Below are 27,496 nucleotides of genomic sequence, written 5' to 3' on the forward strand. Positions count from 1 at the left end.
TTCCTCCAGTAATTTTCAGAGGGCTTTTTCACAGTTGTACTATCATCCTCTTTCATGTCTCAACATAAATGTTACCTTCTCCTAATGTACTTCTCTCATCCTATTAAATAAAGTTGAATTTTCCAGGGCATTCATCCCAATTTGTAGTTATTTACTTACTTTTTTATTTTTCATATTCCCCAAAAGAATATAAGCAGCTTAAATGCAAGGAGATGCTCTATCTTGTTTCATGTTGTTTTACCTGGGTTGTGCACATATTAGGGGAACCATACATATCTTTGAATGGCACACCATCTTTATTGTATATGTGTTCAAAATATCCTTTTAGAAAAAACAGTCAAATAACAGAATATTAATCTTGCTAAAATGCATAACATTTTCAAATGCATAACATTTTCTTTGTGAAATTCATAATTTTATATTGTTAAAAGCACATGAGATAATATACATAATGCTTTTAAATTTGTTACTTTTAGTATGTAGGACACACTTATTTGGACTTCAGGAAACTGCTATCAGGAAGCCTCATCTACATGGAGGCCTAATATAAATAATGAAACGTTGGGTTTTAAGACTGCAATAATAGGATGAGATTTTTGCAAGTATCAAGAGTGGGTGACTGTATTTTGCACATGAGAATATAAATAGAGTGTAGCTACACGGTATTCTATAATAGGTTAATGATAACTGCACATTCTTTGACACTTTCTATCAAGAGGTGAGATTTACGTCACTTCAACTTCAACTGAATCTGGAAGGGCATAATGACTTATCTGAACAACTAAAACATGGTACAAGTGATTATGTGCCATTCTTGGTACAGATAGCAAGAGACTGAAAGTTTCCACTTAAGGTCTCCTTGAATACTCTTACAGCTTAGCCACAAGCATGTGAAGAAGTCCAAGAATCCCTACAGAGAGCTAACATGAAAAAATAAGCCCCTGGAGAATAGCTAGAGTTGAGCTTCTAGTCACCAACCAGTAATGACTTACCAACTATGTGGGTACACCACCTTAGAAGTGGATTATCCAGATATATGTGAGCCTCCTCTAATAATATCATCAGAGATAGGATGTCCCAGTGGAGTCACGCCCCATTTGAAGATTTGTGAGATAAATAAAATGGTTGTCATTTTTTAAGCCAATATATTTCAATGTAGTGTCTGTTGTAGAAAGAAGTAACTTGAATGATGGAAAACTAAAGGATTATACTATTATAAGGATTGTTAGGAGACAGTATCTATTAACTTTTTAAAATAAAATTCAATTATTCTTATTTACATCTCTGCCCAGAAAATGTAGGGGTCTAATTATTTTCTTTATTGAAAAAAATAGTAATTTATTCAGCAAAGAAGTGTGTTTCCCTAGTATGTATTAGGCACTGTACTAGGAAATGACAGTTGAAAGATCAATGTGATTTGTCCAAAACACTAGTATCCATCATTGTTATTATAAACAGATAAACAGTCCTTGCTGCCTAGGAGAAGGCTTTTTCAAACTCTTTTTCATACACAATGCCAAAATAATTGAAAAGTATAAAATCAGTGATACATGCAATTTGGTATGATGTAACCAAAGTCACAGTTGTCATTGTATAAGCTGAATTTCATTATTTCACTTAGTTGGCAGGTTAATTAACTGAATTGGCCAAAAGATTGTATGTAAGTCCTAACAAAGAAATTATTAGCCCAAATTAATATGTATCAAGATGAAAACAGTTTAACAAACCACTAGATAATATTATTGACCAGCATAGAAATACATGTAGAAATTATTAGCATAAGACATGTTTCACATGTTCAATTCTTATTATATCTTATAGTAGATTTTATTAATGGTATAAACATAAAAATGATAATTTATTCAAAAATATTATCCATCGGGGATAGAGGCAAGATGGCTAAATAGAGGCAGCCTCGGTGTGCAGCTCCCACCGAGAGAGACACGGCAAGAGAGTGATCAAGGCATCTTCAGCTGAGGTACCAGGTTCATTTCAATGGTGCTGGTTGAACAGTGGGCATAACCCAAGGGGGCTGAACCAAGGTGGGGCAGGGTGCTGCTCCACCCAGGAAGTATATCTGGCTGAGGATCGAGGGCTTCCCCTCCTGCCCCACAATCCAGATACAGCACTTCACCAAAAGCCCCTGAATCCCGCAGAGTGAGAGATTTTTGCCAGGCTAAGAAAATGCCGTGAATTACCTGCGCAGAGTTGAATAGCAGCCATGAGCCATGGTTTCTCAGCAAAGATCGGGGCAGACACATTGGCTGGCCAGGAGAGCCAGCGAGATGGAACTGCTGGCCCACTAGAGAGAGGAGGAGCTAAAAGCAGGGAAACAGGCAAAAAGGATGGGAGGTTCCCTCCCCCACAAAACCCAACAGTCTGAAACCCTCCTACTTGAGGGTTTTGCAGACAGTGGCATCCACCATTAAAGAGATGGGCCTAATTTTCCTGTATAAACAAAAGACACAGGAAGCAGGAAGCCTATGCAACAACTGGATGGAGTCCGTGGCAACTCAGCAGCACCTCCACAGGCAGACAAGGGACAGACTCCCTCCTCAAGCTGCTCCCTGAGATCAAAACTAGAAAAACCCACAAAGATGGGAAGAAACCAGTGCAAAAAAGATGAAACCATCAAAGACCAGAATGCCTCTTCTCCTCCTAGGGATCACAACTCCTTGCGAGCAAAGGAACAAAGCAGGATAGAGAATGAGTTTGACAAATTGACAGAAGCAGGCTTCAGAAAGTGGGTAATAACAAACTTCTCTAGGCTAAAGGAACATGTTCTAACCCAATGCAAAAAAACTAAAAACCTTGAAAAAAGGTTTGTGCTAACTAGAATAACCAGCTTAGAGAATAACATAAATGACTTGATGGAGCTGAAAAACACAGCACAAGAACTTTGTAAAGCATACACAAGTTTCGATAGCCAAATTGATCAGGCAGAAGAACGGATATCAGAGACTGAAAAATCAACTCAATGAAATAAAATGAGAAGGTGAGAAAAAAGAGTGAAAAGAAATGAACAAAGCCTCCAACAAATATGGGATTATGTGAAAAGACCTAATCTACACTTGATCAATTTACCTAAAGGTGACCAGGAGAATGTATCCAAGCTGGAAAACTCTTCAGAATATTATCCAGGAGTACTTCCCCAACGTAGCAAGTTAGGCCAACATTCAAATCCAGAAAATGCAGAGAACACTACAAAGATATTCCCCAAGACGAGCAACCCCAAGGCACATAATCATCAGATTCAACAGGGTTGAAATGAAGGAAAAAATGCTAAAGGCAGCCAGAGAGAAAGACTGGGTCACCCACAAAGGGAAGCCCAGCAGACCTCTCAGCAAAAACCCTATAAGCCAGAAGAGAGTGGGGGCTAGTACTCAGCATCCTTAAAGAAAAAAAACTTTCAACCCAGAATCACATATCCAGCCAAACTAGCTTCATAAGTGAAGGAGAAATAAGATCCTTTACAGATAAGCAATTACTGAGAGATTTTGTTGCCAACAAACCTGCCTTACAAGAGCTCCTGAAGGAAACACTAAACATGGAAATGAATAACCAATACCACCTACTGCAAAAACATACCAAATGGTAAAGTCCAACAACACAATGAAGAAACTACGTCAACTAATGGCCAAAACAACCAGACAGTAACAAAATGGCAGGATCAATTCAAACATAACAATATTAACGTTAAATGTAAATGGCCTAAATGCCCCAATCAAAAGACACAGACTGGCAAACTGGATTAAAAAGAAACCCATCTCACATGCAAAGACACACACAGACTCAAAATAAAGGTCTGGAAGAAGATCTACCAAGCAAATGGAGAGCAGAAAAAAGCAGGAGTTGCAATCCTAATCTCTGATAAAATAGACTTTAAACCAACAAAAATCAAAAGAGTCAAAAAAGGACATTACATAATGATAAAAGAAACAATGCAACGAGAAGAGCTAACTATCCTAAATATATACACATCCAATATAGGAGCACCCAGATATATAAAGCAAGTTCTTAATAACCTACAAAGTGACTTAGACTCCCACACAATAATATTGGGAGACTTTAACACTCCACTGTCAATATTAGACAGACCAATGTGACAGAAAATCAACAAGGATATCCAGGACTTGTACACAGATCTGTACCAAGTGGTCCTAATAGACAGCTATAGAACTCTCCACCACAAATCAACAGAATATACATTCTTCTCAGCACCACATCACACTAATTCTAAAATTGACCACATAATTGGAAGTAAATCACTCCTCAGCAAATGCAAAAGAACAAAAATTATAACAAACATTCTATCAGACCACAGTGCAATCAAATAGAACTCAGGATTAAGAAATTCACTAAAAACCAAACAACTATATGGGAACTGAACAACTTGCTCCTGAATGTCAACTGGGTAAACAATGAAATGAAGGCAGAAATAAAGATGTTCTTTGAAACCAACGAGAATGAAGACACAACATATCAGAATCTCTGGGACACATTTAAAGCAGTGTATAGAGGGAAATTTACAGCAATAAATGCTCACATGAGAAACAAGAAAAAACCTAAAACCAACACCCTATCATCAGAATTGAAAGAGCTAGAGGAGCAAGATCAAAAACACTCAAAAGCTAGCAGAAGACAAAAAATAACTAAGATCAGAGCAGAACTGTAGGAGATAGAGACATAAAAGACCCTTCAAAAATTCAATAAAACCAGGAGCTTGTTCTTTGAAAAAAATCTACAAAATAGACAGACCAGTAACCAAACTAATAAAAAAGAAAAGAGAGAAGAATCAAATAGATGCAATAAAAAATGAAAAAGGGGATATAACCACTGAAGCCAAAAAAATACAAACCATGATCACAGAGTACTATAAACAACTCTATGCACAGAAACCAGCAAATCTAGAAGAAATGGATACATTTCTGGAAACTTACCCCCTCCCAAGACTAAACCAGGAAGAAGTTGAATCCCTGAATAGATCATAACAGGGTCTGAAGTTGAGTCAGAAATTAATAGCCTACAAACCAAAAAAAGTCCAGGACCAGATAGGTTCACAGTCAAATTCTACCAGAGGTACAAAGAGGAGCTGGTACCATTCCTCCTGAAACTGTTCCAAACAAAACAAAAAGAGGGAATCCTCCCTAACACATCTTATGAGATCAACATCATCCTGATACCAAAACCTGGCAAAGACACAACCAAAAAAGAAAATTTCAGGCCAATATCCATGATGAACACTGATGCAAAAATCTTCAATAAAATACTGGCAAACCAAATCCAACAGCACATCAAAAAGCTTATCCATCATGATCAACATGGCTTCATCCCTGGGATGCAAGGCTGGTTCAACTTACACAAATTGTAATCCATCACATAAACAGAACCAAAAACAAAAACCACATGATTATCTCAATAGATGCAGGGAAGGCCTTTGACAAAATTCAACAGCCCTTTATGCTAAAATCTCTCAATAAACTGGGTATCTATGGAACATATCTCAAAATAACAAAAGCTATTTATGACAAAACTACAGTCAATATCATACTGAGTGGGCAAAAACTGGAAGCATTTCCTTTGAAAACTGGCACAAGACAAGAGTGCCCTCTCTCACCACTCCTATTCAACATAGTATTGGAAGTTCTGGCCAGAGCAATCAGGCAAGAAAAAGGAATAAAGGGTATTAAAGTAGGAAAAGAGGAAGTCAAATTGTCTCTTATTTGCAGATGACATGATTGTATATTTAGAAGACCCCATCATCTTAGCCAAAATCTCCTTAAGCTAATAAGCAACTTCAGCAAAGTCTCAGGATACAAAATCAATGTGCAAAAATCACAAGCATTCCTATACACCAATAACAGACAAACAGAGAGCCAAATCATGAGTGAATTCCTATTCACAATTGCTACAAAGAGAATAAAATACCTAGGAACACAACTAACAAGGGACGTGAAGGACTTCTTCAAGGAGAATTCCTCTTCAAGGAGAACACTGCTCAAGGAAATAAGAGAGGACACAAACAGATGGAAAAACATTCCATGTTCATGGTTAGGAAGAATCAATATTGTGAAAATGGCCATACTGCCCAAAGTAATTTATAGATTCAACACTATCCCCATCAAACTACCATTGACCTTCTTCACAGAACTAGAAAAAACAACCTTAAACTTCATATGGAACCAAAAAAGAGCCTGCATAGCTAAGAGAATCTTAAGAAAAAAAAAAATCAGGAGGCATCATGCTTCCTGAGTTCAAACTATATCACAAGGCTACAGTAATCAAAATAGCATGGTACTGGTACCAAAACAGATATATAGACCAATGGAACAGAACAGAAGCCTTGTAAGTAATGCCACACATCTACAACCACCTGATCTTTGAGAAACCTGACAAAAACAAGCAATGGGGAATGGATTCCCTGTTTAATAAATGGTGTTGGGAAAGTGGGCTAGGCCTATGCAGAAAGCTGAAACTGGACCCCTTCCTTACACGTTATATAAAAATTAACTCCAGATAGAGTAAAGAATTAAACATGATACCTAACACAATAAAAATCCTAGAAAAAAACTTGGCAATACCATTCAGGACATAGGCATAGGCAATGACTTCATGATTAAAACACCAAAAGCAATGGCAACAAAAGCCAAAATAGACAAATGGGATCTAATTATACTTAAGAGCTTCAGCACAGCAAAAGAAACTATCATTAGCGTGAACCTGCAGCCAACAGAATGGGAAAAAATTTTTGCAATCTACCCATCTGACACAGGGCTAATATCCAGAATCTACAAAGAGCTTAAAGAAATTTACAGCCAGGTGTGGTGGCTCACGCCTGTAATCCCAGCACTTTGGTAGGCCAGGGTGGGTGGATCATGAGGTCAAGAGATTGAGACCATCCTGGCAAACATGGTGAAACCCAGTCTCTACTAAAAATACAAAAATTAGCTGGGTGTGGTGGCATGCACCTGTTGTCCCAGTTACTCAGGAGGCTGAGGCAGGAGAATTGCTTGAACCCTGGAGGTGGAGGTTGTAGTGAGCCGAGATTGCGCCACTGCACTCCAACCTGGTGCCTGGTGACAGAGCGAGACTCTGTCTAAAAAAAAAAAAAGAAATTTACAAGAAAAAAATAAAGAACCCTATCAAAAAGTAGGCAAAGGATATGAACAGACACTTTTCAAAATAAGGCATTTATGCAGCCAAAAAACATGAAAAAGTCCTCATCACTGGTTATTAGAGAAATGCAAATCAAAATCACATTGAGATACCATTTCATGCCAGTTAGAATGGTGATCATTAAAAAATATGGAGGCAACAGATGCTGGAGAGGATGTGGAGAAATAGGAACACTTTTACACTGTTGGTGGGAGTGTAAATTAGTTCAACCATTGTGGTAGACAATGTGGCGATTCCTCAAGGATCTAGAAATAGAAATATCGTTTCACCCATCCATCTCATTACTGCGTATATACCCAAAGGATTATAAATCATTCTATTATAAAGACACATGCACACGTATGTTCATCGTGGCACTGTTTACAATAGCAAAGACTTGGAAACAACCCAAATGCCCATCAAGGATAGTCTGAATAAAGAAAATGTGGCATATATGCACTATGGAATACTATGCTGCCATAATATAGGATGAGTTCATGTCCTTTGCAGGGACATAAGAATCTGGAAACCATCATTCTCAGTAAACTGACCCAAGAACAGAAAACCAAACACCGTATGTTCTCACTCATGAGTGTTGGGCAATGAGAACACATGGACACAGGAAGGGGAACTTCACACACTGGGGCCTGTTGGGGGGTGGGGGAGCTAGGTGAAGGATAGCAGGGGTGGGGGGATTTGGGAGAGATAACATTAGTAGAAATACCTAATGTAGATGGCAGGGAATGGATGCAGCGAACCATGATGGCAAGTGTATGCCTATGTAACAATCCTGCATGATCTGCACATGTACTCCAGAACTTAAGGTATAATAATAAATAAAATAAAATAAAATTCTCCCTTGAAAAAAATGAAAAGAAAAAGAAATATATTATAATGTTAGTGAATACAATATTATGGAATATATTTCACCTATAGCAAGGTGGTATCTCAATGTCACATCTGTGTTTTGGCTAAGGTAAGAGTAAGAAACCAATACTGAATATTTCTTGGATGGTATTATATTCTCTGTGTCATGAGTTCTCCATACCTTATTACAGAATGGGAAAATAAATACAGCAATGATGAAATAAAATTCACCAGGATGAGATTTTTATGGTTTCCTTCCTTCATTGTCTTCTCTTCTCTTCCTTTTTTATTTCCCCCTTTCTTATTTCTTTCATTTCTTCCCTTTTTTGCTTGGCTTTCATTTTCCCCTTCTAAGATTCCATTTTTTTCCTCCTGTATCTTTCTCTCCTTCTTCTGTTCTAATATATCAGGACTTCATCTGATATTTACGGAGAGCACCTGCTGGACAAGCACATGTTCTGTATTAATACCTGACAAGATTGAGGCAGAACTAACGGCTCCAGGGAAAATAGCTCCAGAAGACAAAACTCCGGTTACATCCTAGGTCTAAATTTATTAGGAGAAACGTGACACTTAGGAGGGAAATTTTGGAAACATATTATTGACAGGCACATGGAGAGCAAAGCAAATGAAAAATGCAGGTAAACATTGCCTCCAAGGAAAATATAAATAGAAAGGAATTATAATCATTATATACTTCAAGACTCAGATTTGGATTATGTTTTTCTAGCTTTAAAAACATAAACACTGATTTTAGTGAGATGAGTTGGGGCCCAAGGATGAGAGCTAAATGTTTATATTCTATAATGACTAATTAACAGATGCTTAAAATAACAATAATAAAAAAGTAGTAGGGCATAAAAGAAACTAAATACCAAATTATATATGCCATGTAACCGCATATCTATGAAGTTTAAAGACTGGTGAAAATAACAAATCACAATGATAGGAGTCAGAATACTTGTTACCCTTGTGCAAATGTATTGAATGAAACAGCATATGAGAGAACATTCAGGTGTGATGGAAATTATCCAGATCTAAATCTGAGTGTGATTACACAGCTATATATGATATAAACATTCATCAGCTTTAGAGTTATATACCTTGTGTTATGTATTTTATACCAATAAAAATAGGAGAAAAATAATTACACATCTTATAATGTACTTTGCTATCTTAGTCCACTTTTTATGACCACCTGTGAGCACCGTTAGCTTTAAGCCTAAACTAAAGAAATTTAAGCAGTTATAATGCTTGTTTCATTTTCTCTTACCACTCATGCTTGAAAGAAAAACTGGCATTATTTTGATCTCATTTTCCAAAATTTCAGGCAAGGGTCTGTGTTTAAAGTATGTTTTATCTTCCCTGAGTCCCATCTTGATTGCCCATAAACTTCTAAGTGCAATGCCTTCTTAGCCTCTGTCTTGCCACATCATTCACATGAGAAAATACAAACACAGCATTTAAGAGTAGAAAACAGAAAGAGAAAAAAAATTTTTCAACTTCAGATTCTTTCTTAACAGCTTACATTTCTCACTAAATCTTCTAGGTTCCTCTCACAACATTTCAGTTTACTCTGACTTGGCATCAAATTTTCTGCATAGAGATTGTTTTTCAAAAGTCTATGATAATAACATTATTAGCATTTGTGTGTGTGTGTGTGTGTGTGTGTGTTAGTAAGGTAGTAAGGTACCAGTGACAGTTTTAAGCAAATTAAAGCAAATTAAATGTATATTGTCTCAATCTACCTATGGTTATCTATCCTAAGCACAAGCTTGGAATAAATAACCATATACCTAGAACTTTATATAGCTATGTTTCTCTCAAGCACTGTAAAATTCATGGGGCACATTAATGCCAAAAAACTGCTTATTTGCAAATGGTATAGGATAAATTATGCTAACATTTTCATCTCTAGATGTGTAAGGATCAACTGTTAAACTTGTTCGAAATATGGTTCTGATTATACTTACCCCAACAACTACCAAAAAAAAGATAATGAATGAAATCAAAACTATGTATTGAAAATAAGTGACTTGTGCATACAGCCCTTGTATTTTTCACTGAGCCTTATTTTTGGCAGTAGTGTTATCATCAGTGCAATTGGTATAATCCCCACAAAATTAAAATTTATTTATTTCATATTGCCTTTTAAAAAGAATCATTGTGCTTTCACTTCTTAAGAGCAAAGTGTTACTAGTTCTGCAGTTTTTATCAAATATATACCAGAAATTCTCATTTTACCATTGGGAATATAAATTTCTCAATATAGTAAAACATGGATTTTATTGTATCCTGATCCCTTTGGTAGCATATAAAATATAGCTGAAGATTCTGCAACGCAATAATCTTCATTCCTCTAAACAACAATTGTGTTTTAAATGTTTAATGTTTAAAATAAACGTTCTCTAGGAATACCAACAAAAAGCATGCAAATATTATTTAAGGCCAATGAGGAGCCTAAGGAAACCATTACACACTATTTGTGCAGCATAGTTTGAAAACATTAAGCTTGTGACTCCAAACTTGATACTAACATTTGTGAAAACAGGTGACCTTTAAAAAATAAAAATTAAAAAATAAATCCTCCTTTCCCCTATGTGTGTGTTTCTCTCTGTGTATATGCGTGTGTGTACAACTATCTATTCATGGCATATATACACCTAACATGCATATACAGCTATACAACTATATTAGTTATTAGACTTAATAACTAAGCTAATTTAAAAGTGGCAATAATCCTGACATGGTTTGGCTCTGTTTCCCCAGCCAAATCTCACCCTGTGGCTCCCGTAATTCCCACGTTGTGGGAGGGACCTGGTGGGAGATCACTGAATTATCGGTGGGTCTTTCTCATGCTGTTTCCATGTTAGCGAATGGGTCTTATGAGATCTGATGGTTTTAAAAATGGGAATTGCCCTGCACAAGGTCTCTCTTTGCCTGTCACCATCCTCGTAAGATGTGACTTGCTCCTCCTTGCCTTCCACCATGATTTAAACTTCCTTCTTTTGTAAATTGCCCAGTCTCTGGTATAAATCCTCTCTCTATATATATCTTAGAGAAAGTTATCTCTTTATAATCTAGAGAGTCCCAAAATCAGCATATTTTAAACTAGCATGCAGTATGTTCTCATTCATAAGTGGGAGTTGAACAATGGGAACACATGGACACAGGGAGGGAAACATCGCACACCAGGGCCTATCAGGGGATGGGGGCCTAGGAGAGGGGTAGCAAGGGGGTGGGGGCTAGGGAAGGGATAGCAGGGGTGTGAGGGGTGAGGGGAGGGCTAACATTAAGAGAAATACCTAATGTAGATGTCGGGGTGATAGATGCAGCAAACCACCATGGCACATGTATACCTATGTAACAAACCTACATGTTCTGTACATGTACCCAGGACTTAAAGTATAATAAAAAAAAAAACTAGCATACAATAAATAATGAACATTGAGTATATATACATATATGAAATATATATACCTACTTCAACTAATACATACCTAAATTTGTACACATTATTTTTGCTCACATTCTTTTGGTCATAACTTATTCACAGGGCTACAGCTAATGGAAGAAGTGCTATACAATGTAAGATATAGTTGGAACAACATGCATACAGCTAAAACTCAAAGGCAGGTAGCTTTTAATTACCAAATGAAAGGAGAGAGGGAGAAATGAATCCTAGTGAACAATTTGCTATCTCTTCAACATAAAATGTTCTTCATACCTCAATATTTTATTTTCATCAATAATGTTGCAATGTGAATTGGCATATAAATCTTAAATTTTATAATGACTAATGTGAAACACCACAAATATTTTAAGGATATACTTCAGTTTCTGGATAAAAATCTTACTAAGTCACTTATGGGTAGTTTTTGAGAAATATTTGGCACTCAATACTCTTAACTAAGTTTATAGATGAAGGAATTTTACTTTAAGAAGTTATGTTTATGTACAAAATATGATAATCAGAGAACAAGTAGCCTTGTCTCTGAGTTAAGAATCACCTTTTGGCTTATCAAAATTTATGCTATTGTATACCAGCGTTCAAAAAGAATAGAATTCATTATGCAATCACAGTACTTTCTGTTACACTTGTCAGAGCAAACATAAAATATAGAGTACATATTAGTATTGATGACAAAAGTTTTCTGAGAAACATAAAGTAAGGGAGTGAAATGGTGAGTTTTTTAGTAGTCTTTTCTTGTGGCATTCAGGAAAATCAGTAAATTATACATACATTCCTTCAAAGGAGAGTCTAACTTTTAGAGAGAAGCAAGGAGAACACTTATCTAAGAGATTCCCAAGCATCTGTAATATTTCAAATATTTCTCATATTTTATGTTTGAAAAATAGATCACTCAGTAAAAAGCTCAAATACTTTGTCTGTGGTGGTCAGATGGAAGAGACATGCACTTCAAAGCTGGTTTCTGGTTCCCTAGGAATCAAGGCCATGGTCAGACCAGTGGTCCTGGATCTTCAATCCACTCTATAGACAGGTAGCTTATAGTGGGTATAGGGCTTGGCAACTGTTCCTTTGTTCCATAAACTGTTTGACAGGATATTAAAATTTGAATTAGAAAGATTTACCACAAGAGTATATGAGAAAAGTAAATGATTTTTAAAAAATAAATATCTTTCTTTCATTTCTTTTGAACAAATGAACAAAGAGAATTGTTCTTCATTTACTTTAGATAATAGAATGGAGCCTATGGTGGGGGAAGGGTGAAGAATGGAGCAAAGAGGTCTTTCTTTTTTTAATTATACTTTAAGTTCTGAGGTACATGTACAGATTGCGTAGGATTGTAATGCCCATTAATAATAGACTGGATAAGGAAAATGTGGCACATATAAACCAGGGAATACTATGCAGCCATAAAAAAGAATGAGTTCATGTCCTTTGCAGGGACATGGATGAAGCTGGAAACCATCATTCTCAGCAAACTGACACAAGAACAGAAAACCAAACACCGCATGTTCTCACTCATAAGTGGATGTTAAACAATGAGAACACATGGACACAGGGAAGGGAACATCACACATCAAGGCCTGCTGGGGGTGATGGAGCTAGGAGTGGGATAGCAGGGGGTGGGGGCATTGGGGAGGGATAACATTAGGAGAAATATCTAATGCATATAATGAGGGAAATGGATGCAGCAAACCAAACCACCACGGCATGTGTATACCTATGTAATGATTGTTTTTTAAGCCTGGAAGACTTTTTCATTTTTGTCTTTTCTGTGCAAAAGAGTGTGTGTGTGTGTGTGTGTACGTGTGTGTGCGTTAGAGAGGAGATTGTGAGTGTGTGAGAAAGAGTGAGAGGGAGATATTGAGACACTGTGTATTAGTTCATTTTCACACTGCTATAAAGAAATACCTGACACTGGGTAATTTAAATTTGTTTAGTAAAGTATAGAGGTTTAAAGTAAAGAGGTTTAATCGACCCACAGTTCCACATGTCTGGGGAACCTCAGGAAACTTACAATCATGGTGGAAGGGGAAGACGAAGCAAGCACCTTCATCACAAGGTGGCAAGAGAGAGAAAAACAAAGGAATAGCTTCCAACACTTATAAAACCATCAGATCACCTGAAAACTCGCTATAAAGTGAACAGTGTAGGAGAAACTGCTCCCATGATCCAACCACCTCCTTCTCTGGACATGTGGGGATTATAGTTCCCTCCTTCCACACATGGGAATTACAATTTGAGATGAGATTTGGGTGGGGACACAGAGCTAAATCATATCATTCTGATTCTGGCCTCTCCCAAATCTCATGTCCTCACATTTCAAAACCAGTCATGCCTTCCCAATAGTCCACCAATGTCTGAACTCATTTCAGCATTAACTCAAAAGTTCATAGTCCAAAATCTCCTCTGAGACAAAGCAAATCCCTTCCACCTATGAGCCTGTAAAATCAAGGGCAACTTAGTTACTTTTTAGATACAATAGGTATACAGACATTGGGTGAATGCTTCTGTTCCAAATGGGAGAAACTGGCCAAAACAAAGGGGTCACAGGCCCCATGAAAGTCTAAAATCTAGTGGGGCAGTCATTAAATCTTAAAGCTCCAAAGTAATCTCCTTCAACTTCCATATCTGACATCCAGGTCATGCTGATGCAAGAGGTGGGCTCACATAGCCTTGGGTGACTCTGCCACTGTGGCTTTGCAGGATACATCCTCCCTCCTCTCTGCTTTCATGGGCTAGCATTGAGTGTCTATGGCTTTTACAGGGACAAGGTGCAAGCTGTCAGTGAACCTAGCACTCTGGGGTCTGGAGGACAGTGGCCCTCTTCTTACAGCTTTGCCATGCAGTGTGCCAGTGGGGACTCTGTGTTGGGGCTTGCACCCCACATTTCCCTTCTGTACTGCTCTAGCAGAGGTTCTCCATGAGGAGAACCTGCCCCTGCAGCAGACTTCTGCCTAGATATCCAGGCATTTCCATACATCCTCTGAAATCTAGACAAAGATTCCCAAACCTTAATTCTTATGCACCGGCAGGCCCTATACCACGTGGAAGCTGCCAAAGCTTGGAACTTACACCCTCTGAAGCCATGACCTGAGCTACACCTTGGCCCCTTTTAGCCATGGCTGGAGCTGGAGCAGCTCGGATCCAAGTCCCTAGGCTTCACACAGAAGCAGGGCCCTGGACTCCGCCCATGAAGCCAATTTTTTCTTCTAGATCTCTAGGCCTGTGATGGGAAGGGCTGCTGTGAATGTCCCTGATATGTCCTGGAGACATTTTCCCCTTTGTCTTGGTGATTAACATTTGGCTCCTCACTACTTATGCAACTTTCTGAAGCAAACTTGAATTTATCCTCAACAAAGGGGTTGTTTTTTTTCTATCACATTGTCAGGCTGCAAACTTTCCAAACTTTTATACTTTGCTTCACTTTTAAACATAAGTTCTAGTTTCAGATTCTCTCTCTCAAGTTACAAGTTCCACAGATCTCTAGGGAAGGGGCAAAATGATGCCAGTCTCTTTTCTAAAGCATAGCAAGGGTGTTCTTTGCTCCACTTCCTAATAAGTTTCTCATCTCCATCTGAGACCACCTCATCATGGACTTCATTGTCCATATCACTATCAATATTTTGGTCAAAACCATTCGACAAATCTCTAGAAAGTTCCAAACTTTCCCACATCTTCCTGTCTTTTTCTGAGCCCTCCAAATTGTTCTAACCTATGCCCATTACCTTGTTACAAAGTTGCTTCCACATTTTCTGTATCTTGACAGCAGTACCCACTCTTGGTACCAATTAACTGTATTAATTCTTTTTCACACTGCTAAAAGGAAATATTTGATACTGGGTGATTTATAAAGGAAAGAGGCTTAATTCACTCACAGGTGCACATGGCTGAGGAGGCCTCAGGAAACTTACAAACATGGCAGAAGGCAAAGTGGAAGCAAGCACTTTCTTCACAAGGTGGCAGTAGAGAGAAAAATGAAGAAGGAATGTTCAAACACTTATAATACTATCAGCTCTCATGAGAACTGACTATCACGAGAACAGCATGGGTGCAACCCCCCCATGATCCAATTACCTTTCTCCCCATGATCCAGTCACCTTCCTCCTTCAACACATGGGGATTTCAGGTCATTCCCTCAACAGTTGGAAATTACAATTTGAGATGAGATTTGGGTGGGGACCAAGAACCAAACCATGTACTATGGCTGAAGTATAAAAATTATGTACTTCAGGCCTCAGATTTCAGTTTCCATACAAATTCACATACAATGGTTATTGTGAAGGTCAAATGATAAAATGCATATAAAGGTGCTGGTCAGTAAAGCTGACATGTGGTTTAGGTTAGTTGAAGATGATACAATGAAAAAGTAGCAAATTTGAATTAGGACATGAAACTATAGCTTTAAAAACAAAAGTTTAACCACTGGCATTATTGCTTTTGTTGTTGTTGTTGTTGTTGTTGTTGTTGTTGTATGCTGTTGGTATATAGCTCTGTTTAATTTGTATTTGAAACAATCAGACTGGCCAGATTTGGGAACATTTTTCTAATAATAATTGTTTATATATTTTTGTATTTGCCAAATTAGAAATGAAAAAGCATTTTTATAATAAATGGTGTTTTATTTAAAATAAGTCCATAACGTAGTTACATGGCAGCAGAAGATATTCAATTGTGTTTGTGTTATGTCTATGGGAAATATTTCTACTGAAGTCCAAGTGTGCCACTTGTACTTTTACAGAACATGGAATCTAAGTAATCATGAAAAATTATTGTAATTTGTTCATCTTCATGTCTTTAACCCCCTCATGGCATTATGTTTTGTTGTGATGTGCTTTATATTCTACACTGATAAGATAAATAATTCATTTATTCATATTTAATGACTATAAACTCCCTCTTATTTTTAAGATACAATATAATTTATATTTGTGTTTGAATTAAACCATCAATTCTATATAGATTTGAGTGAAAGCAGGCCTGCATACATTGCATAGCTCTTTTCATTACCTATAGCACATAATTTTTCAGTAATTTATTATGATAACCATAACTAGTTTCAGGCAAGAATCTAACATTCTTTAATTAATCTTGGAGTCTTGGAAGACTAGGTAAAACAGCAACACATTGCCTAAGATTGTCAGGAAAGATATTCACATACAATTACAAACAAAAAGTCATCTTATTTAGTAATTAGATAAGAGTGTGAACATTAGCCTTCTACCACTTCTCAGATCTTTTCTCAGGAGGGATATGTATTACCCTGCCCTCGTTTCTCAGAGAAAGGCTGATTCTAATGCTTGTAGGGTTTCTCTCTCACTGAAAATGGCCCATCAGGCCTACAGCCTGAATATGTCACATTTATACACTTTTCTCTGACAGCAAGTACTTATTTCAAAATTAAATACCCTGCGTCCCATTAATATGAATGCACTGTTTCTCAGACAGTATCTTGACACTAATTAGAGGTTGGAGCTCAAAAACAAATTTAAATTATCTACTTCTGTGGCCATGTTATATTATTTTTTAATGATGGCATTTTACCAAAGTCAGTAATTAGAAGGGCAAGCATACTTCAAGCATGCACAAGATTTAGATAATAAACAACAGCAGTAATTCTTTATGAGCACAATTATTTCCTTCATAAGCAGAATTTGCACACTGGAAGTTTGGACAGGTTGTATATCTCCTACATCTTTTAAGAAGAAAAGCTAGCCCACATGTAGTTATGATATTATTGAATGTGTATGTATGCATTTAATGTAGACAATTGCATTTCTAGGGAAATGGAAAAAGACTGGCTCTAAGAAAAGTTTTAGCTAGGCAATTCTTTTTGCATCTGGGACTGCACTAGCAATAATTCCCATGAGGGAAATTTTATTTCCCTTTGGCCACTCTCCCAGAATCAGCTGCTTTATTCTGCAGCCACATTCTTCATTCTGAAGTGTTAGGCAGCTACTAGCATGTGTGTGCCAACATTATGTATAGGAAAATATCTACAGGGCATTGTCAAGGGTGCTTGACTATTTTCCTGCAGGATGCTATGTTTCCAATCTTGGTTTGCCATTAATTTCCTTCTTTTTGTACTTCCGTGGTCAGTGTTACATACTGCTGCTGTATATGCACATGATGATATAGGGCATTAAGCAAAATGCCATTCTACTCTTGAATAACTCTGTGTGTACTTACCGAGGTTCTAAACTTCACATAATTGTAGACAAGTTTACCCTCCATTTGTGGATAGAAGTAGAGTGACTGATAATCATCATTCTCCCCCTAAATTTTCTATTACTCCCAAAATAATGTGAACATTCCTTTATTACTTCTTTCATTTGCTAGTATTTGATTAAGAACTTACAATATTCTTGGCTCTGTGTTTAGCAGCAGAAGACACCTTTTATATATATTTCAATAATTTTATTCATATTGAATATTTTACCACATTTAATGCATCAAAAATACAGAATAGTTATCCTTTTTTTTTTTAACAATTTTATTTATTTAAGTTGGCAAGTAAAAGGTTTGTATACTTATGATCTTTTCATAATGTATACATTATGGAATGGCTAAATCCAGCCAGTTAACATATGTATTATTTCACATACATTTTTGTGATAAAAATATTTAAAATCTACTCTCGGCAAAGTTCAAATATACAATATATTGTTATTGACTATAGGCACCATACTGTATAACAGATCTTTTGAATTTTTTTCTAACTGTCCAGCTAAAATTTTGTGTCCTTTAACCAGTATACTCTTAAAAATGATACTATTATGAATAAATAATAATAAAATAATAAATAACAACATGAATAGTTTTGGTTAGTGACAAAGACCATATACTAACTTTATTGTTGCGATTTTATGGTGGTTGTTTTTGGAATTTTTAGTATTATATTTCTATTCCTCACAACTTAACAACTTAATTGAAAAAATGCATATATATATTGAGATGGAGTCTCGCTCTTTCACTCAGGATGGAGTGTGGCGGCACCATTTCGGCTCACTGCAACCTCTGCCTCCCCTATTCAAACTATTCTCCTTCCTCAGCCAACTGAGTAGCTGAGATTATAGGCGTCTACCACCACTCTCGGCTAATGATTTTTTTTTTTTTGTCGTTGTTTGTTTTGAGATGTAGTTTCGCTATTGTTGCTCAGGCTGGAGTGCAATGGCAAGATCTCGGCTCACTGCAACCTTTGCCTCTGGGGTTCAAGCGATTCTCTTGCCTCAGCCTCCAGAGTAGCTGTGATTACAGGCATGCGCCACCACACCAGGCTAATTTTGTACTTTTAGTAAAGATGGAGTTTCACCATGTTGGACAGGCTGGTCTCAAACTCCTGACCTCAGGTGATCTGCCTGCCTCGGCCTACCAAAGTGTTGGGATTACAGGTGTGAGTCACCGCGCCAGGCCTAATTAAAATATTATTTGCTTAAACATTGCATGTCCATTAAGAGAGTTATTCTTAAATAATTAGACAAATAAACATTTCAGGTAGTGATGTGTTTTTCATTCTGGCTAATACATTAGGACCTCCAGACATTGGCTAATTTATTTGTTGATGCCTCTGTCTTGTTTTTCAGTCTATGAACCACATTTGAAAGTTTTTAGCTTTTGCTTAGACAGTTAAGAGGCAGAAAACGTATTTCGATTTAATTCCTAAGTATGTTTTACATTTTCTCCTAAGTATGAATGCACAGTTTTCTAAGGCTAGGATTCTGAAGGACTTAGTTTCAGATGGTCCTTTGTGCTTTGAGGATGACAAAGAAATATTGACTTGAGCTTTATAAAAAAATTAATTAAGGATTAGTGTGTGCTTTTTCCTGATCCTGCATTCTTTAGTCAATGTAACTTAAGTGCAAATACTGCCCAATATGTATGGGCACTGATATTACTAAACAGACACTCACTAACTCATAACACTCTACTAGCTTTAGAAATAAATATCTCATAAAATATTTATCAAAAAGTTAATACATTACAACTAAATAAAATGACAATATCAGATTCTGTAGAATTTTCCACAAATACCATGAATAAACAATGTTCATGTTTCAATAAGCTATGGAGTTAGTTTAAAAATAATGAATTTAATTAAAAGAGCTATACCTGATGCCATATAATCTTGTATACATGCAGCTTTGGAGGTACATCAAATTCAATTTTAAATCCATATGTATGAATACAAGTTAAAAATGTATATATGCACAAACAGATACATAAAAAACACATTCTAGAGAGAATAACAATTCTCTAAACTCATTATTCATCCAGTACTTCTTATATGGCATTTGCTTAAAAGAAGATTCACCTACAAAATTAATGAGATCATATTAAATCAATTTTTATTTGTTCACCTTAAACAAAGTAGATGACCTTGTTGAGTCTTGACGTTTTATTTCCACCTTACATAAAAATAGTTAGATTTGATGTCAAAGAGTATTTTAACTAAAAATTACTAAATAACTAAATAAATATTTTATTTTCATTATATTTAAATATGAACTCTAAATAAACTCATTTTATTTATATTTTAGAAAGTAATATAATTAAATATCAGGTTATAGTCTCATATTTAATTGAATATGTTGATTTAGAACTATACATTTTTTTTAAGAATGAAGGCATTTTGAATTAATATAAGAAGAGAAACTATGTACCAATATAATTTTTAAAAGCTCATATTAATTTTAGTACCAATAGTGTAGTATTTTATGGTTTCAATATCTGTTTCAGTGCTGTGTTGAAAAGTCCAACTGTCTAAAATATCTAATAACATGCTTTATTCGTACATACAAACATGTCACACTAAGACACATACCACACATATAATTTTAAAACACACAATTAAAATACATGAGTGAAAAACCTTCCCCAAATATTTATGGCTTTTTAAAATACTAAGAAAAAATTGTAAATTAAAGCATCAGTCAGAACTCTACTAGAAATGTAACTTATGGATTTGGGAACACAGTTTTCCTACCTAGTCATTAAATCTGGTGTCCATGGAAACTATTATGCTTTGATATCAAAGATATGCTATTTATTCATATAATCTGCATGATCAAAAATAATTTAATCATACCCTTACCTACATATCAGTTTTCTCTGCACACACCAAAAATTACATAATATCTTCTTCCTATTTGAAGAAACTTGAAGAAAGTAAAATTTCTTTAAAGTTTTAACTATGCATGCATCATGGATTTTATGTTCTCTGGCATAAAACTCATTTCTCACATAAAGATCCTCCATATTTTTATATATTTATCTTTCTGTGACCTAAAATTTGCAACTAATACTACATGTTTTGAATTCATTACCTTTTTACCTTACTTCTAAAATAATTATCAAGGAAGATATAGGCCAATCTTTTTTCTGGTTTATGAAGTAACTCATTAGACATATAGAACCACACATATATTATAGGATATAATTCTACTTGTAATTATTACCAGAAAAAAACACTGTCATCATTTTACTATATAAGTATTAAAGTAATGCTTATTACTGCCTATTGTTTAAAAGGTAGATAAATGTCAGTAAATTTTGTGATTAAATGTTAATGCCCCACTAAAAACAACAATCCACATTAACTATACATAATGACATAGAATATATACTAATTATTTAAACTATATTAATTTCCTTGTTCCTAACTAGATCTAGCATACCTGAGTTATAAAATTTGCATAATGTTCAATTTTCACACCAAAAAATATTTTGATCAATAAACTAATAACAGTAAAAAGAAAAATCCATCAATTTAGTCTGTCACCTTCAGGTAAGATGATATGGTCAAACTAAAGGGAAATAAGAAGACACATGCTAAATGTATTAGTTCATTTTCACACTGCTGAAAAAGACAACCTAAGACTGATCAATTTACAAAGGAAAGAGGTTTAATTGGACTTAGAGTATCGTGTGGCTGGGGAGGTCTCACAATCATGGTGGAAGGCAAGGAGGAGCAAGGCACATCTTACTTGATGGCGGCAGGCAAAGAGAGGAGCCCTTGTGCAGGGAAACTCCCATTTTTAAAACTATCAGATCTCATGAGACTTGTGTGTTATTATAAGAACAGCCAGAGAAAGACCTGGCTTCATGATTAAATTATCTCCCATCAGTTCCTCCACCAACAAATGAAAATAATGGGAGCTACAAGATGAGAGTTGGGTGGGCACACAAAGCCAAAACATATCATGTACTAACTGTAAAATATATTAAATGTTGTCTGGGTATGCAATACCATATATATTTTTCTCTGTGTTAGTATACCTATTTAAGATTTTACTCAGAAGGAATAGATGTATCTTTATTATGGGAGGAATACCTATCAAATTCTACAATAGCTAAATATGCTGAATGATCCAACCTATAGTACAGATGGGAAGAATAAAAAAACAAAAATGAATCATTTAATAAGAAAACTGGCATTTTAAAAAAAACAATGTTTTTAAAAATATATAATGGTGGGAGGAGAGAACTGTGAATCAGGAAACTTAATCACTTATGCTTTAGTTGGGACAAGTGCTCTGGCGAATAGTAATTAGTGTTACTCTTTGTGTACGACTAAAGAAACTTATGATGGAAGGCAGTACATTGTGTTTTGTCTTTAACTTTGATGAAACAAGAATCCATTTATTAGAGCCTGCACTCATTTTTGGTATAAATATACATGAAAAACATGAATGGCATTTTTGCAAATTCCAAAATGATTTGGTGAAATAAAAATATAACTTTTACATATTGGAGATTAAAAAAAAAATCTTGCCACAATGATAAAGAACTCTCAGGATTAGTCTCAAATTCCCCCAAAATGCAATTCACAATGTTAATATACTTACATAATTATTTTTAAATTTGTCATATTAAACTTACATGACTTTTATTTGTAGAAAGTATACACATTTCATATTTTATTCTTACAAATATAAAAAAATAGAAAATTGTAGTAAAGTAGATTTTCCACCTTTATTGAGGTATCTTGACAAATAAAAATTGTATATATTTAAAGTGTATCTAGTACAACGAGATATTCTGATATATGTATATATTGTGAAATTATTGCCATGAACTAATTAACATATCCATGACTTCACATAATTATGATTTTTTGTGTGTGATGAGAATATTTAAGTTCAACTCTGTTAACAAATTTCAAGTATACAATACAGTATTACTAAATATATATAGTCATAATATATATGATATATATAATGCATATAATCATGGTATATATTAGTTCCCAAAACTCATTTATTCTGCATTATTGGATATTTGTACTCTTTCACCAACATCTCCCCATTTTCCTCACCCTCCTCCTGCTAACCACCATTCTACTATCTGCTCTTATGAGTTCAACATTTTTAGATTTCACATATAAGTGAGATCATGCAGTATTTGTCTTTCTGTGTCTAGCTTATTTCACTTAGCATAATGCCTTGCAGGTTTATCTATGTTGTTGCAAATGGCAAGATATTCTTCTCTTTAACGGTGAATAACATTTCTTTATTTATATATAAATACTATATATATATCACATTTGCTTTATATCTTCAACTGATAGACACTTTGCTTCTATCTTAGTTATTGTGAATAATGCTTCAATAAATATGGGGTGCACATACCTCTTTGAAATAATCATTTTATTTCCTTTGGACACAAACAGAAGTGTAATTGCTGGATCATATGGTAAATCTATATTCAATTTTTGTAGAGACCTCTATACTGTTTTTCATAATGACTTTGTAAGTTATACTCATCGCAAGAGTGTATAAGCATTCTCTTTCTCTACACCCTCACCAACAAGTATCGTTCATCATTTTGGTAATAACTATTCTGACAGGTGTGAGGTGATATCTAATTGTGGTTTTAATTTGTATTTCCCTGATGATTAATGATATTAGGTACATTTTCATATACCTGTTGGCCATTTATATGTCTTCTTTTGAGAAATGTCTCTTCAAGTTCTTAGCCCAGTTTTAAATCAGGTTTGCTATGATCTGAATATGTGTGTACCCCTCAAATTTATATGTTAAAATCCTAACCTCCAAGGGGATGTTATTAGCAGGTGGGGCCTTTAGGAGGTAATAAGGTCCTGAGAGTAAATCTCTTATGAATGAGATTCATGCCCTTAAAAAAGAGGCTCCAGAGAACTTCATTATTCCTTCTGCCATGTGAGGACAAAAGGAAATGACAGCCCCACACCAGACATTGAATTTGTCAGAGTCTTGATCTTGGACTTCTCAGTCTCCAGAATGGTGAGAAGTACATTTCTGTTGTTTTTAAGCCACTCAATCTATAGTATTTTGTTATAGAAGCCTGAATGGACTGAGATGGGATTTATTTATTTATTTATTTATTTATGCTATTGAGTTTTTTAGTTCCTTACAGATTTTGGAAATTAATACTTTATCAGATACATGGTTTGCAAATATGTTCTCTCTTTTCATGGGTTGACTTTTTACTCCATTGATTTTTTTCCTTTGCTGTATAGCTTTTTGATTTGATAAAATCTCATGTCTATTTTTTATTTTGTTGCCTGTATTTTTGGGATCATATCAAAAAAAGAAAGAATCACTGCCCAGACTACTGTCAAAAAGACCATTCATTATGTTTTGTTCTGGTAGTGTTATGGTTTTAGATCTTAGTTTTTAAGTCTTTAATTCATGTTGAGTGGTTTTTATATATGGGGCAAGATAAGGCTCCAATTTCATTCTACTGCAATGTGGATCTCCAGTTTTCCCAGCACCATTTATAGAAGAGACTATCTTTTCCACATGATGTGTTCTTGACACACGTATTGAAGAGTCATTGAGCATAATGCATGGATTCATTTCCAAGCTCTCTGTTCTGTTCCAGAAGACTATGTCTGTTTTTATTTTAGCATCGTATTATTTGGATTACTGTAGCTATATTTTTAAATCAGGAAGTGTCATGCCTCCAGGTTTGATCATTGTTAAAAACTGTCCAAATGTAAAATTTAACAATAGTAGACATACTTTCTCACACCTGTAATCCCAGCATTTTGGGAGGCAGAGGAGGGTGGATTATGAGGTCAGGAGATTGTGACTCATCCTGGCAAACATGGTGAAACCCCATCTCTACTAAAATACAAAAAATTAGCTGGGCATGGTGGTGCACACCTGTAGTCCCAGCTACTTGGGAGGCTTAAGCAGAAGAATCACTTGAATCTGGGAAGCAGAGATTGCAGTGAGCCAAGATCGCATCACTGCACTCCAGCCTGGAGACAGAGCAAGGCGCTGTCTCAAAACAAACAAACAAACAACAACAACAACACAAAACAAAGAAATAAACAAAAAAAAAACACAGTATTTTCTTTTTTTAAAGTAAAAAAGAAATTGAGGTTTGAGTTTTAGATTTCTTAAAATTCATGTCATGCAAAATTATAAAAAGCTATGCTATTTTGAATTTTATTTTTAAAATGTGTTTATCACATTCTCAAATATCATGCAATGGTAGTGAATTTATCTCTCCAGAAAAACTATGAATTGTCACATGCTTAACACAAGTTGGTAAACAGTTGTCTGAAGAGTCTGTCTCAGAAGCTGGAATTCTTATTCTAATCATAGTGTATCAACTTCAGATTTTCTGGGTCATGTTTTATAATGTCAATGAAAGACATGTGGCATGATTCTGCAGAGCAATATGTCAGTCAGATATTCTTAAAGTTTTTGGAAGTAAAGTCAAGGTAATCAGTCAAGAAATTAAAAAACATGTAGGCCATGCAATCCTACCCTTGTGAATATGTTTCACAAAACTAAAAAAATCAGTAAGTATTGGTGTATTGCATTGATTTCCTATTGCTGCCTTAACAAGTTACTGGAAATTCAGAAGCTTAAAGCAACACACATTTATTACCTTATAGTACTATTGATTGAAAGTCTCAAAGGGGTCTTACTGGGTTAAAATTAATAAATTTTGGCATGATCTACATACCCTTTTGGAGGCTCTAGGGAATAATCAATTTCTCTACTTTTCTGAGTCCTACTCGCCTTTCAGATTCCCTGGCTTGTAACCCCATACCTGCTATTCAAAGCCAGCCACAGTGCATCTCTCTGTTTCTTTCTTCAATAGTTACATCTCCTTCAAACTCTTTCTATCTGCTTCTCTTTCTACTTTTAAGGATTCTTGTGATTACACAGGACCCATGTGGCTAACTGAGCTGATTAGCAACCATAATTTCACCTGCAAAATTCTTTTGCCACATAAGGTAACATATTCACAGGTTCTAGGGATTGTTGAAACTTTAATGTGGATATCTTCATACGTAAATATAAGTAAATAAATATATTCACAGAGTAGAATACAGTGGAATGCAATAAGAAAGAATAAAATCATGTCTTGTCAAGCCCATTATATTAAGTGAAACTACTCAGAAACATGAAGTCAAATACCACATGTTCTCACTTATAAGTAGAAGCTACAACATGTACACATGGACATACAGTATATAATAATAGACCCTGGGGACTTGGAAGGGTGAAAGAATAGGAGGGAGATGAGTGATAAATTACTAAATAGGTGCAATATACATTACTCCAACAATGGTTACACTGAAAGACCAGACTCACCACTATGCAATATATCCATGTAACAAAACAGCATTTCCCCCCTTAAATTTATTTTTTAAAAGCTCTAGAAAACTTAGAGCAATGTCAACTTTCAATATAAGATTATTTTTGAATAATTTATAGTATGCTCACAATATGGAGCATTATGTAGCTTTTACAAATAATTAATTATAAATATAACATAAAGTACATGGTTTTCCAAAAAGCATTATTGCATAAAATGAAAATAAGATATAGGGGTAATGTGAAAGCATACACATTTGTAAAAACATATATATATATACTTATTGTAATCAATAAACATTTATATATATATAAATCTTTCTCCCGTCATTATTATCTATGTATCTATCTATCTCTATGTATATGTACACAAACACACACAAAATATCATAAGTACAATGAAGACAATACTAGTTTGTTTACATGAGTTACCTGGTTATAGGGAGTGAGGCTTTGAGTAAGAGAAGGGCACACAGGAATTAAAAGGGAGAGAATGTAAGAAATGCAAGTTTCTCTCCCCAAAATAGGAAATAGTATTAATTATATTTAATTATATAATTACATAATTCTCTACAGTCATGTATTCAAAAATTTGTTTCTGATGGGAAATATGTCCTAGATGTATAGAATATTGAGAAGAGCAGTGTACTTGAAGAAAAATAATCATGGCTTTAATCTTTGTTTCTTCTACTTTATAGCCATGTAATACAAAGCAAGTCCTCATTCTCTCATTGCATATTACCATTGGCAGAAAGTTCTTTGATATGTGTTGAAGGTGTCTATTTCTCCTTCTCTTAAATCCAGGCTGGCAAGTGACCACTTTGACTAATAAAGCACAATAAAAGCCATACTCTACTCTGGATGAGCACTAGAACTTCTGCTGTGACTTTTTTAGAAGGCAGCTACCAGATGAGAAATGTTACCACCTGAGACCACCATGTAGTGAGAAGCCCAAGCTACATGGAAATGTTCTGAGAAATGAAATGTCATGTGGTGGAAAAGAGAGGCAAAAAGCAGAATAAAGAGGTTACTTATATGTATATATTGGGAAAGTCTTTTAAGCTTTCTGTGCCTCAGCTCTTAAAACTATCAAATGAAGATAATAATAGTGCCTCCCTATTACGGTTGTTACAAGGGTTAAATTAGTTAATATCTACAACACTTAGAGTAGTATTTTACACATGTTAAGTCCTATGTATCTTATGCTACTATTTTCTCATCTGTAAAATGAAGATTGACATTATAAATTTTAAAAAATTATTTAGCTATTATTAATCACTACTCATTGATAGAGCAGTTACTATGTGTCAAACACACAGGGTCATCTAGTGCAGACAAAAGAGTGAATAAGATGGGTCAAGACATTCCCTTAAAGATTCTAATTTAATATGGTAAAGACAAGAAAATA

At 35.2% G+C, this 27,496-nt stretch overlaps 1 long non-coding RNA gene across 1 annotated transcript in view; it reads right to left on the reverse strand.

Moving 5' to 3' along the window:
* The window catches only part of LOC135271623 (uncharacterized), a 146,917-nt gene that overhangs the window by 82,718 nt on the left and 36,703 nt on the right, over positions 1 to 27,496 (reverse strand). The window contains exon 2 of the long non-coding RNA XR_010339749.1: positions 8,254 to 8,460. This is a non-coding gene — a long non-coding RNA (uncharacterized LOC135271623). The remainder of the gene's footprint in view (positions 1 to 8,253; positions 8,461 to 27,496) is intronic.

Source organism: Aotus nancymaae, unplaced genomic scaffold (assembly GCF_030222135.1).
Source record: "Aotus nancymaae isolate 86718 unplaced genomic scaffold, 86718_ANA_hifiasm-v0.15.2.pri h1tg000088l, whole genome shotgun sequence".
Taxonomy (NCBI): Eukaryota; Metazoa; Chordata; class Mammalia; order Primates; family Aotidae; genus Aotus; species Aotus nancymaae.